The sequence below is a fragment of the Myotis lucifugus genome, unplaced genomic scaffold, assembly GCF_000147115.1.
Source record: "Myotis lucifugus unplaced genomic scaffold, Myoluc2.0 scaffold_721, whole genome shotgun sequence".
In the NCBI taxonomy this organism is placed as follows: Eukaryota; Metazoa; Chordata; class Mammalia; order Chiroptera; family Vespertilionidae; genus Myotis; species Myotis lucifugus.
In genome coordinates, this window is record NW_005871769.1 from 12,951 (window position 1) to 23,319 (window position 10,369).

At 45.0% G+C, this 10,369-nt stretch overlaps 2 pseudogenes across 1 annotated transcript; both read left to right on the plus strand.

Annotated features, from left to right (window-relative positions):
• Nucleotides 1-3,611: 3,611 nt before the first annotated feature.
• On the plus strand, nucleotides 3,612-6,180 carry LOC102438588 (annotated as a pseudogene). Its single transcript, XR_002826954.1, has 2 exons — nucleotides 3,612-3,650; nucleotides 4,006-6,180. The product of XR_002826954.1 is annotated as a rho guanine nucleotide exchange factor 7 pseudogene (transcript).
• Nucleotides 6,181-6,423: 243 nt separating this feature from the next.
• Nucleotides 6,424-7,059, plus strand: LOC102438892 (annotated as a pseudogene).
• The last annotated feature ends 3,310 nt before the right edge of the window (nucleotides 7,060-10,369 follow it).

A 10,369-nucleotide genomic window follows, 5' to 3' on the forward strand; every position in this document is an offset into this window, starting at 1 on the left:
TGCTGGGCCCGTTTGCTCAGCTCTCGGTCTCATTTTCCTCTCCCACGTCACCCTGTGAGGAGTTTGCCATGGTCCTCACACCCAGCTCAGAGCCCTGGCTCAGAAATTTTGCCTGGGATAGCATGGGGGTGCAGAACCAGTCACCTCAAATGTGCTCCTGTCATGTGCAGATGGTTTTGAGCTACGTTAGCTGCAGGCTCTAGAGACACTTCTGTGCCCCTCCCCCCAACTCCCCAGCTACCTAGAAGAACTTGAATTAGGGAGGGGCCTTGCCCATAATAAGAGATTGTCAGAGATGACTTTTTAAAACTATCTACAGGGCAGGGCAAACTTCTATTTACTTAACATCTACTCTACCTTATTTTCAATGCTTTTAAAAAATATTTTATTCCTCAGCTGGTTTGCTCAGTTGTTGAGTGTTTCCTTCCACGTCCTGCGTGGATCAGGGTTCGGGATCTGAAAAGAGGAGCCGCACACAAATGAGAGAAAAATGACACGAGATAATTTTGAAATATTGGGGGACCAGGCGGGCAAGTCCAGAAGGACTTCCACTAATGCTCAGGCCGCTCCAATCTTTTATTGATCTGGAGTAGCCCTTAGGGTAAGGAGGTTTCAATGACACACGGATTAGCTCATCAGCAGACAATTTCCAGAAATAGGCAGAGTATCTGATCAACAATAATCAACAAGGATCTACACAAGTATCTAAGGAATTAAGTGAACTAAAGTGAGGATGATGCTTCAGCTACCATTATCCAGATTAACTGGATGGTGTCTAAATTAACTGGGTGGTTCACAGCCCTGACCTTTGTTAGGGCTTCAAAGGTTACTAACTTTTGGGGGTCTCTGTCTATACTCAGCTAGTGAAGACAATAAATGGATTCCGGCACTCAGTGGATAGAGCCTGAATGGTCCCAGGGTCGATTCTGGTCAAGGGCACATGCCGGAGTTGTGGGCTCGATCCCCAGTAGGGGGCATGTAGGAAGCAGCTGTCAATGATTCTCTCTCATCATTGATGTTTCTATCTCTCTCTCCTTCTCCCTTCCTCTCTGACATCAATAAAAATATATTTTTTAAAAGATTTAATTTTTTTTAAAATTTTCATCTACTCTTATTATCCTGCAATTGTGGGGGAGCAGGAATGGCCCCAGGTGTTAGGCCAGTGGGTTCACATCAGACCTGCATTCAGCAACCTCGGTACTTGAATTCAGAGCCAAGACTCAAACTATAAGAGAACATTTACTTATAAAGTCACGGAGGTAGAAGTAATTCATGTAAGAAATGGGATCCCGGTGGTGCTGTCCTCTGGGGTCCGGCAGCTGGGCTGGTCCGGTCCGGGTGCAGGGGGCTGGCGTTCCTCACCCTTGGTCACATCTCGATCGGGAGGTACTAGCTGTTCTTCTGTTGTCTGGCAGAGAGAGGAGCGCGGAGCGGCGTCCCTTGCCAGACTGACAAAAGGACGTGCCTTTGTGGCTGTCTCGACAGGCGAGCACCGTTGGCTGGTCAGGACCCATTTTTTAAAGGCTGTTCGCACCCGCAGCAGTTCAGGTGGCTATCAATGAATTACGTCAATGCACACATGTTCATCTCAAACAGGGCGAAGGGCTATGTGGTTATCTAGGGAGAGTACAACACTCACAAATGGTTATCTTAGCAAGTCACTCTGAGTCAGTAACTGAAGTTCAAATCCTATCTATGGGGCACACACGCTTCAGGGCAGTGGGGAATGTGTCCTTAATATCACACTTCACGTTTCAAGAAAGTTAACTCAAACATTTTTAAACCTTTTTAACATTTTTAGATATTTTAAAAACATTTTTAAACATTTCTATATTTTACTACAACAGTGCCCTTGACTGGAATCAAACCCAAGACCCTCCAGTCCTCTGGCCGGAACTCTAACCACTGAGCATCCAGCTAGGGCCTAGGGATTTTAAGAGTAGAGATTTTAGAGGATGATCACAATGAATATTCATCAGTTCCCAGGTGTGTCCTTCCAGGGTGGGGGTCCCTACTGATTGACTGATTGGCACCATGGCAGGGGGTCGTTATCCAAGGCAGCTGGGTGTGAGGTCAGCATGGGGCTGCTTATCTGGTTTTGCTGCTTTTCTGGGCCTGGAACTGAATACAATTGAGACCTAGGTGTTATCTCTGGGGAGGAAAGGTCAGGGGTCCAAACCGTGGTGACCAGCGATATGCTGGGGAGGAAAGGTCACCTGGGAGCGAGGTCCCTCCCTCCAGTTGATTGTCCTTTGCTAGGCACCTGGGCTGCCACCCTGGTGACCTGTTCCTGGCCCTCATCCTTGCTCTGCTCATATCTGTCTAACTGCCCACCACACAATGACTCTTTGAAGCCCCTAGTCCAGAAGGGCTTACATACCTACTCATTCCTAATCCAGAAGGGCTTACATACCCATGCTCCCTTTCTGTCTCTGAATCTCTCATGCATGTCTGCAGGGTTCCCAAACATATGTATGTGCTAAATTTGGTTATTTTTGCTGGTCAACTGTCTCATGTCTATTTGATTATGAGATCAGCCAAAAGAACACTGAGGGTAGAAGAAAGTTTTTCCACCCCTCAAAAAAAACTAGCCATAAAACAGACAGCCCTACTCGCTTGCCGAAGAAACTGACCTCATTGGAAACAGAGATTGAAGATGTTCGAGCCTCCAGGTGTTCTCAAGGACAGCAGAGGTTCTGGAGAAAGGCAATCCAGAGATTCAAGAGTCAGGATGAACTGCAGGCTGGCCCGCGTGAAGGACAGAACAAGGAAATAATACAAGTAGGTGGAGCCCTCCTGGGATCAGAACAAAAATCAAATATGGACCCCGCACACTATCCCTTCAAAGGAGCTGGGAGTTGATTGGATTAGTTTGTAGAGCAGTTTATGCCCCAGGGCATAGTTGAAAAAAAACGGTAGCGATATCAGAGGAAAATAGAGCGTCTGTGGGTGTGGCCGGGGAAAGGAGGAGAAGCCTACCCAACCACCCCACCCCAGGGTGAGTGGGCGCTTACCCAGTGCCGGGTCTTCCTGGGAAACACAACAGAGGCTGAACACTGTGGGGAGGACAGTGGCTTTCCTAAAAACCCTAAACAAATAAACAAGAAAATAAAAATAACACGCCCCAGAGTAGGGAAACTCATACCCAGAGTTGCTACAATATACTATCTGAAATGTCCATTTCCTCACCCACCAGTATATGTACATGACATGCAGACACACACACAAAATAAACGGGAAACATGACCCATGTGCTGGGGGGAAAGGGCGGGGAGGGGGGTCAGGCAACCGAGACTGCCTGTGAGAGAGACCAGATGTCAGAAAAAGACTTTTATAAAAAGAAAGTATTGACTGATTTGAGAGAGAGAGAGAGAGAGAGAGAGAGAAACACTGATTTGCTGTTCCACTTATTCATGCACTCGTTGGTTGTTTCTTGTATGTGCCCTGACTGGGTATCACACCCACAACCTTGGCATATTGGGACAAGGCCCCAACCAACTGAGCTGCCTGGCCAGGGCCATAAAAGGACTTGAATGTGCTGCACTCATTTAAAACATGTTCACAGAACTAACTAAAACCACAATTAAATAAGTAAAGGAGGTTATGATGACATGTCTCACCAAATAGAGAATACCATAGAGGGATATAAGGTGTGAAAAATAGCCAAATGAGAGTTAGGAGGTTGAAAGTATAATAAAAATTAACAGTTATATTCTGTTTGTGTGTGTGTGCGTGTGTAATCTTTATGTTGAGAGTATTACAGATATCCCCCGTTTTTCCCCCATTTTGCCCTTCTACCAGTCGATGTGTCTCTCTCACGTCTATCTTTCTCTCTCTGTCTCTCCCCCTCACGTCAGGTGAGGATTAATAACAACAACAAAGAAATATTGGCCTTAAATGAAACACTAGACCAAATGGACATAATTGGCATTGACAGAACCTTTCATCCCAGAACATCAAACTATATATTCTTCTCCGGTGCACATGGAACATTCTCAAGGATAGACCACATATGAGGTCACAGAACTAGCATCGAAAAATACAAGATGCGAGCCCGGAGGAAGGAAAGAGGGTCTACCCGGAGCCGCGCAGCGAGAGCGATGTCTGAGCAACATCCGCGAGTTTCTGCGAGGCTGCGGGGCCTCCCTGCGCCTGGAGACATTTGATGCAAATGATTTGTACCAGGGGCAGAATTTTAACAAGGTCCTCAGTTCCTTAGTGACTTTAAATAAAGTAACAGCAGACATTGGACTGGGAAGTGACTCTGTGTGTGCCCGGCCCTCATCTCATCGGATAAAGTCTTTTGACTCCCTGGGATCCCAGCCTTCCCAGTCGGACTTCAGAATTATTCCAGGGCCAGTATCGAAGTTTGAAAAGCCCGTGTCTCCCAAATCTGGAACTTTGAAGAGCCCTCCCAAAGGATTTGATACAACTGCCATTAACAAAAGCTATTATAATGTGGTGCTACAGAATATTTTGGAAACAGAAAATGAATACTCTAAAGAACTTCAGACTGTGCTTTCAACCTATCTACGGCCATTGCAGACCAGTGAGAAGTTAAGTTCAGCAAACACTTCATATTTAATGGGAAATCTAGAAGAAATATGTTCTTTCCAGCAAATGCTTGTACAGTCTTTAGAAGAATGCACCAAGTTGCCTGAAGCTCAGCAGAGAGTTGGAGGCTGCTTTTTAAATCTGATGCCACAAATGAAAACCTTGTACCTTTCATATTGTGCCAATCACCCATCTGCCGTGAATGTTCTCACAGAGCACAGTGAGGAGTTGGGAGAGTTCATGGAGATGAAAGGTGCCAACAGTCCGGGGATTCTCGTGTTGACCACTGGCCTCAGCAAACCATTCATGCGCCTGGATAAGTCCCCCACTCTGCTCAAGGAGCTCGAGAGACACATGGAGGATTATCATCCAGATAGACAAGATATTCAAAAATCCATGACTGCCTTCAAAAACCTTTCAGCCCAGTGTCAAGACGCACAGAAAAGGAAAGAGCTGGAGTTGCAGATCCTGACGGAAGCCATCCGCAGCTGGGAGATGACATTAAGGCTCTGGGCAATGTCATTTACATGTCCCAGGTCATGATGCAGTGTGCTAGAAGTGAGGAAAAGAATGAAAGATATCTTCTACTCTTCCCAAATATTTTGCTAATGTTGTCTGCAGTCCCAGATGAGTGGTTTTATCTATCAGGGAAAGCTACCAACGACAGGAATGACAATCACAAAGCTTGAGGACAGTGAAAATCATAGAAATGCATTTGAAATATCAGGGAGCATGATTGAGCGGATATTAGTATCATGCAACAACCAGCAGGATCTCCATGAATGGGTGGACCATCTACAGAAGCAAACGAAAGTCACATCTGTCAGCAATCCCCCCATTAAGCCTCATTCTGTGCCGTCTCATACCCTCCCCACCCATCCGATCACCCCATCCAGCAAGCATGCAGACAGCAAGTCGTGCCTCTGACGCCTGCCTACCACACACTGCCCCATCCCTCCCACCACGGCACCCCACACACGACCATCAACTGGGGGCCCCTGGAGCCTCCGAAGACACCGAAGCCATGGAGTCTGAGCTGTCTGCGACCCACACCTCCCCTCCGGCCCTCAGCTGCTCTCTGCTATAAGGAGGATCTTAGTAAGAGTCCCAAGACCATGAAAAAGTTGCTACCTAAGCGTAAACCAGAGCGGAAGCCTTCGGACGAAGAGTTTGCGCTGAGGAAAAGCACAGCTGCTTTGGAAGAAGACGCACAGATTCTGAAAGTCATCGAAGCTTATTGCACAAGCGCCAAAACACGGCAAACACTTAACTCAAGTTCACGTAAAGAATCTGCTCCACAAGTTTTGCTTCCAGAAGAAGAAAAAATTATAATTGAAGAAACAAAAAGCAATGGTCAGACAGTGATAGAAGAAAAGAGTCTTGTTGATACCGTCTATGCATTGAAGGATGAAGTCCAAGAATTAAGACAGGATAACAAGAAGATGAAGAAATCTCTGGAGGAAGAACAGCGAGCCCGCAAAGACTTGGAAAAGCTAGTGAGGAAAGTTTTAAAGAACATGAACGACCCTTCCTGGGACGAAACCAACCTCTAAGGAACGTCCATGGTTCTTTCTTGAAGACCAGTTAGGAGACTAAGCTGGGACCCTGGGGCAGGGCTGTGCATACAAAAGCCGGAGTCCAGGGGAATAGAAACACATTGTTCCTGAAGAGTCCAGACATGAGGTATCGACACTGAGGGCAACTGCATTAATCTTACTCTGCTAACATCTCAATTACCTCATTTTGCAATAAGTGCAGTGACTGACTACAAATCCTGGTTTTTCAGGCTTTTATTGAATCTATATAAATATTATATATACATGTTTCTTGTAAAAAAAAAAAAAAGAAAGAAAGAAAGAAAAATACAAGATGCTTTCCCAGGCGGCTGCCGAGGATAGCGGAGGGCAGGGCCTGGTGCTTGATGGCCGAGGCCATCTCCTGGGCCGCCTGGCGGCCATCGTGGCCAAGCAGGTACTGCTGGGCTGCAAGGTGGTGGTTGTGCTCTGTGAGGGCATCACATTTCTGGCAATTTCTACAGAAACAAGTTGAAGTACCTGGCCTTCCTCTGCAAACAGATAAACACCAACCCATCCCGTGGCCCTTAGCACTCCCGAGCCCGCAGCCACATCTTCTGGCGGCCGAGCGAGGCTGCCCCACAAGACCAGCGGCCAGGCCGCCTTGGACCGCCTCCAGGTGTCTGACAGGATCCCACCGCCCTATGACAAGGAAAAGCGAATGGGGTTCCCGCCGCCCTCAAGGTTGTGCGTCTGCAGCCTGCCCGGGAGTCCGCCTGCCTGGGGCGCCTGGCTACGCGGGTGGCTGGAATACCAGGCCGGCACAGCCCCTCTGGAGGAGAAGAGGAAGGAGAAGGCCAAGGTCCATCACCGCAAGAGAAAGCAGCTCGTGAGGCTACGGAAACAGGCCGAAAAGAACGTGGAGAAGAAAACTGACAGATTCACAGCGGTCCTCAAGACCCATGGACTCCTGGTCTGAGCCCAATAACACTGACTGTTATTCCTCACGCCTGGCCCGGCCTGCCCTTCCTCCATCGCCCCCTAGGATGTGGGGAAGCCCAGGGGCTGTTCCGGGGCCACAGGCACCTTGCCTTGGGCCTTAGAAGGCTGGGGACACGGAAGGGGCCTTAGTCACTGCTGTTTAAAGAAAGGCCTTTTAAAAGCTGTACATGGCCCTGTCAGTTGGGCGTAATTTGCCTGTGACCTACTCAGAGTTTTAGGAAATGAGCACCTGGAACAGCTAGTTCCCTTTCAGCATTTACAAGCTGGAAAACTCTTTAAACTTCCCACACGATACTAGACACAGCTGTTAGGATGCAGCAACTGCTGGGGCAGGAGGGACCTGGTATTGCACAGAGGGGTTTACAGATGCACAGGCAGGACGGCAGCCACAGCGTCTCAGGCATCGCACTTGCACGGTCCTGTGCCTTGTGATCGGAAAATGAATAAATTATTTTTAAGGAAAAAAAATTCAAGAAGACTGAAGTTATACCAAGCATATTCTCTGACCACGATGCCTTGAAATTAGAAATAACTGCAAAACAGAAGTAAGGAAACCCACAAATACGTGGAGATTAAACAACATATTACTAAAAATGACTGGGTCAAAGAAGAAATAAAAGATGAAATCAAAAGTTATAAAGAGACAAATGAGAATGACAATATAACATATCAAAACCTCTGGGATGCAGGGAAAGCAGTAATAAGAGGGAAGTTGGCCCTGACTGGTTTGGCTCAGTGGATAGAGCATCGGCCTGCGGACTGAAAGGTCCCAGGTTGGATTCCGGTCAAGGGCATGTACCTGGGTTGCGGGCACATCCCCAGTAGGAGGTGTGCAGGAGGCAGCTGATCGATGTTTCTCTTCCATCGATGTTTCTAACTCTCTATGCCTCTCCCTTCCTCTCTGTAAAAAATCAATAAAATATATTTTTAAAAATAATAATAAGAGGGAAGTTTACTAGTATATCATTACAGGCCCATCTCAAGAAACAAGAGAAATCCTAAGTAAACAACATAACATCATGTCTTAAAGAGCTAGAAAAAGAACAAAAGCAATCCAAAGTCAGCAGAATAAAGAAAATAATAAAAATTAGAGCAGAATTGAATGAAATAGAGAACAAAAAGACTATACAAAAAATTAATAAAACAGAGCTGCTTCTTTGAAAAGATTAATAAAATTGATAAACCCCTGGCTAGACTCACTAAGTAAAAAAGGAGAAAGATTGATATAAACAATATCAGAAGTGAGAGAGGAGAAGTCATGACAGACATTACAGATACACAAGGATCACACTAGAATATTATAAAAGACTACAGCCACCAAATTCAATAACCTAAAAGAAATGGGTAAGTTCCTAGACTAAATCATGAAGAACTGGAAAATCTAAATAGACCGATCAGCAATGAGGAAATTGAAACAACCATCAAAAACCTCCAAAATTAAAAGTCCAGGACCAGATGGCTTCGCCAGTGAATTCTACAAACGTTCAAAGAAGGTTTAAAACCTATCCTTCTCAAACTCATCAAAAATTTGAAGAGGAGGCAATACCTCCTAACACATTCTACGAGGCCAATATAGCCCTGATACCAAAACCTGGCAAAGATGATAAAAAAAGAAAACTATAGATCAATATCTCTGATGAACACAGATGCAAAAATCCTAAACCAAACACTAGGAAATCGAATACAACAGTACATCCACAATTTCATACATCACGATCAAGGGGTTCATTCCAGGGGCACAAGGATGGTTCAACATTTACAAATCAACCAATGTAATACACCACATTAACCAAAGACAGGATAAAATTCATGTGATCTTATCAAGAGATGCAGAAAAAGCATTTGATAAGATGCAACATCCATTTATGATTAAAACACTCAATAAAATAGAAATAGAAGGAAAGTACCTCAACATAATAAAGGCCATCTATAATAATAAAAGCTTAATATGCTAGTTAGACCAGACATCCTTCCGGACGACCTTCCAGATGAAGCCGGGGCTGCAGTCATGGGATCGAGGCAGCCTCTGTGGCAGCGAGGGAGGGATCCAGGCAGCCACAGTGGCTGCAAAGGCCTACTCTTGCACGAATTTTGTGCATCGGGCCACTAGTATATGATAAACCCTCAGCTAATATCATACTCAATGGTGAAAAACTGAAAGCTTTTCCTCTAAGATCAGGAACAAGACAAGGATGTCCACTCTCACCACTCTTATTCAGCAAAGTGCTGGAAGTCCTAGGCAGAGCAATGAGGCAAAAGAAGGAAGTAAAAGGCATCCAAATAGGGAAGGAAGAAGCCAAACTGTCACTTTTTGTGGATGCCATGATCCTATATATAGAAAACCCTAAAGACTCCACCAAAGAACCATTAGAAACAATAAACATACAGTCAAGTTGCAGGATACAAAATCAATGTGCAAAATTCCATTGCCTTCCTGTATATTAAGAACAAAACTTCTGAAAAGGAAATTTTAAAAAATCCTTTTGCAATTGCAACCAAAAGAATAAAATACCCATGAATAAATTTAACAAAGAATGTGAAAGAAAATTATAAAACATTATTAAAAGAGATTGAAAAAAAACACCATAAAATGGAAAAATATCCCATGTTCATGGATTGGAAGAATCAACAGAGTTAAAATGGCCCTATTACCCAACGCAATATACTGATTTAATGCAATCCCCATCAAAATCCCAATGTTACTTTTTGAAGAAATAAACAAGAAATCATCAGATTTGTATGGAACCACAAAAAATACCCAAAGCAATCCTGAGAAAAAAGAACCAAGCAGAAGGTATCGTGCTACCTGACTTTAAATTATACAGCAGAGTTACTATAACCAAAGCAGCATGGTATTGGCAGAGAAACAGACACACAGATCAATGAAATAGAATAGAGAGCCCTAACCGGTTAGGCTCAGTGGATACAGCATCGGCCTGCGGACTCAAGGGTCCTGGGTTCGATTCCAGTCAAGGGCATGTATCTTGGTTGCAGGCACATCCCCAGTGGGGAGTGTGCAGGAGGCAGCTGATTGATGTTTCTAACTCTCTATTCCTCTCCCTTCCTCTCTGTAAAAAATCAATTAAATATTAAAAAAAATAAAAAGAATAGAGAGCCCAGCTATAAAAGCACATGTATATGGACAGATAATTTTTGACAAAGGAGCCAGAAACACATAATGGAGTAAAAGAGTCTTTTCAATAAATGTTGCTAGGCCCTAGCTGGTTTGGCTGAGTGGATAGAACATTGGCCTTCGAACTAAAGGGTCCCTGGTTCAATTCCGATCAAGGGCATGTACC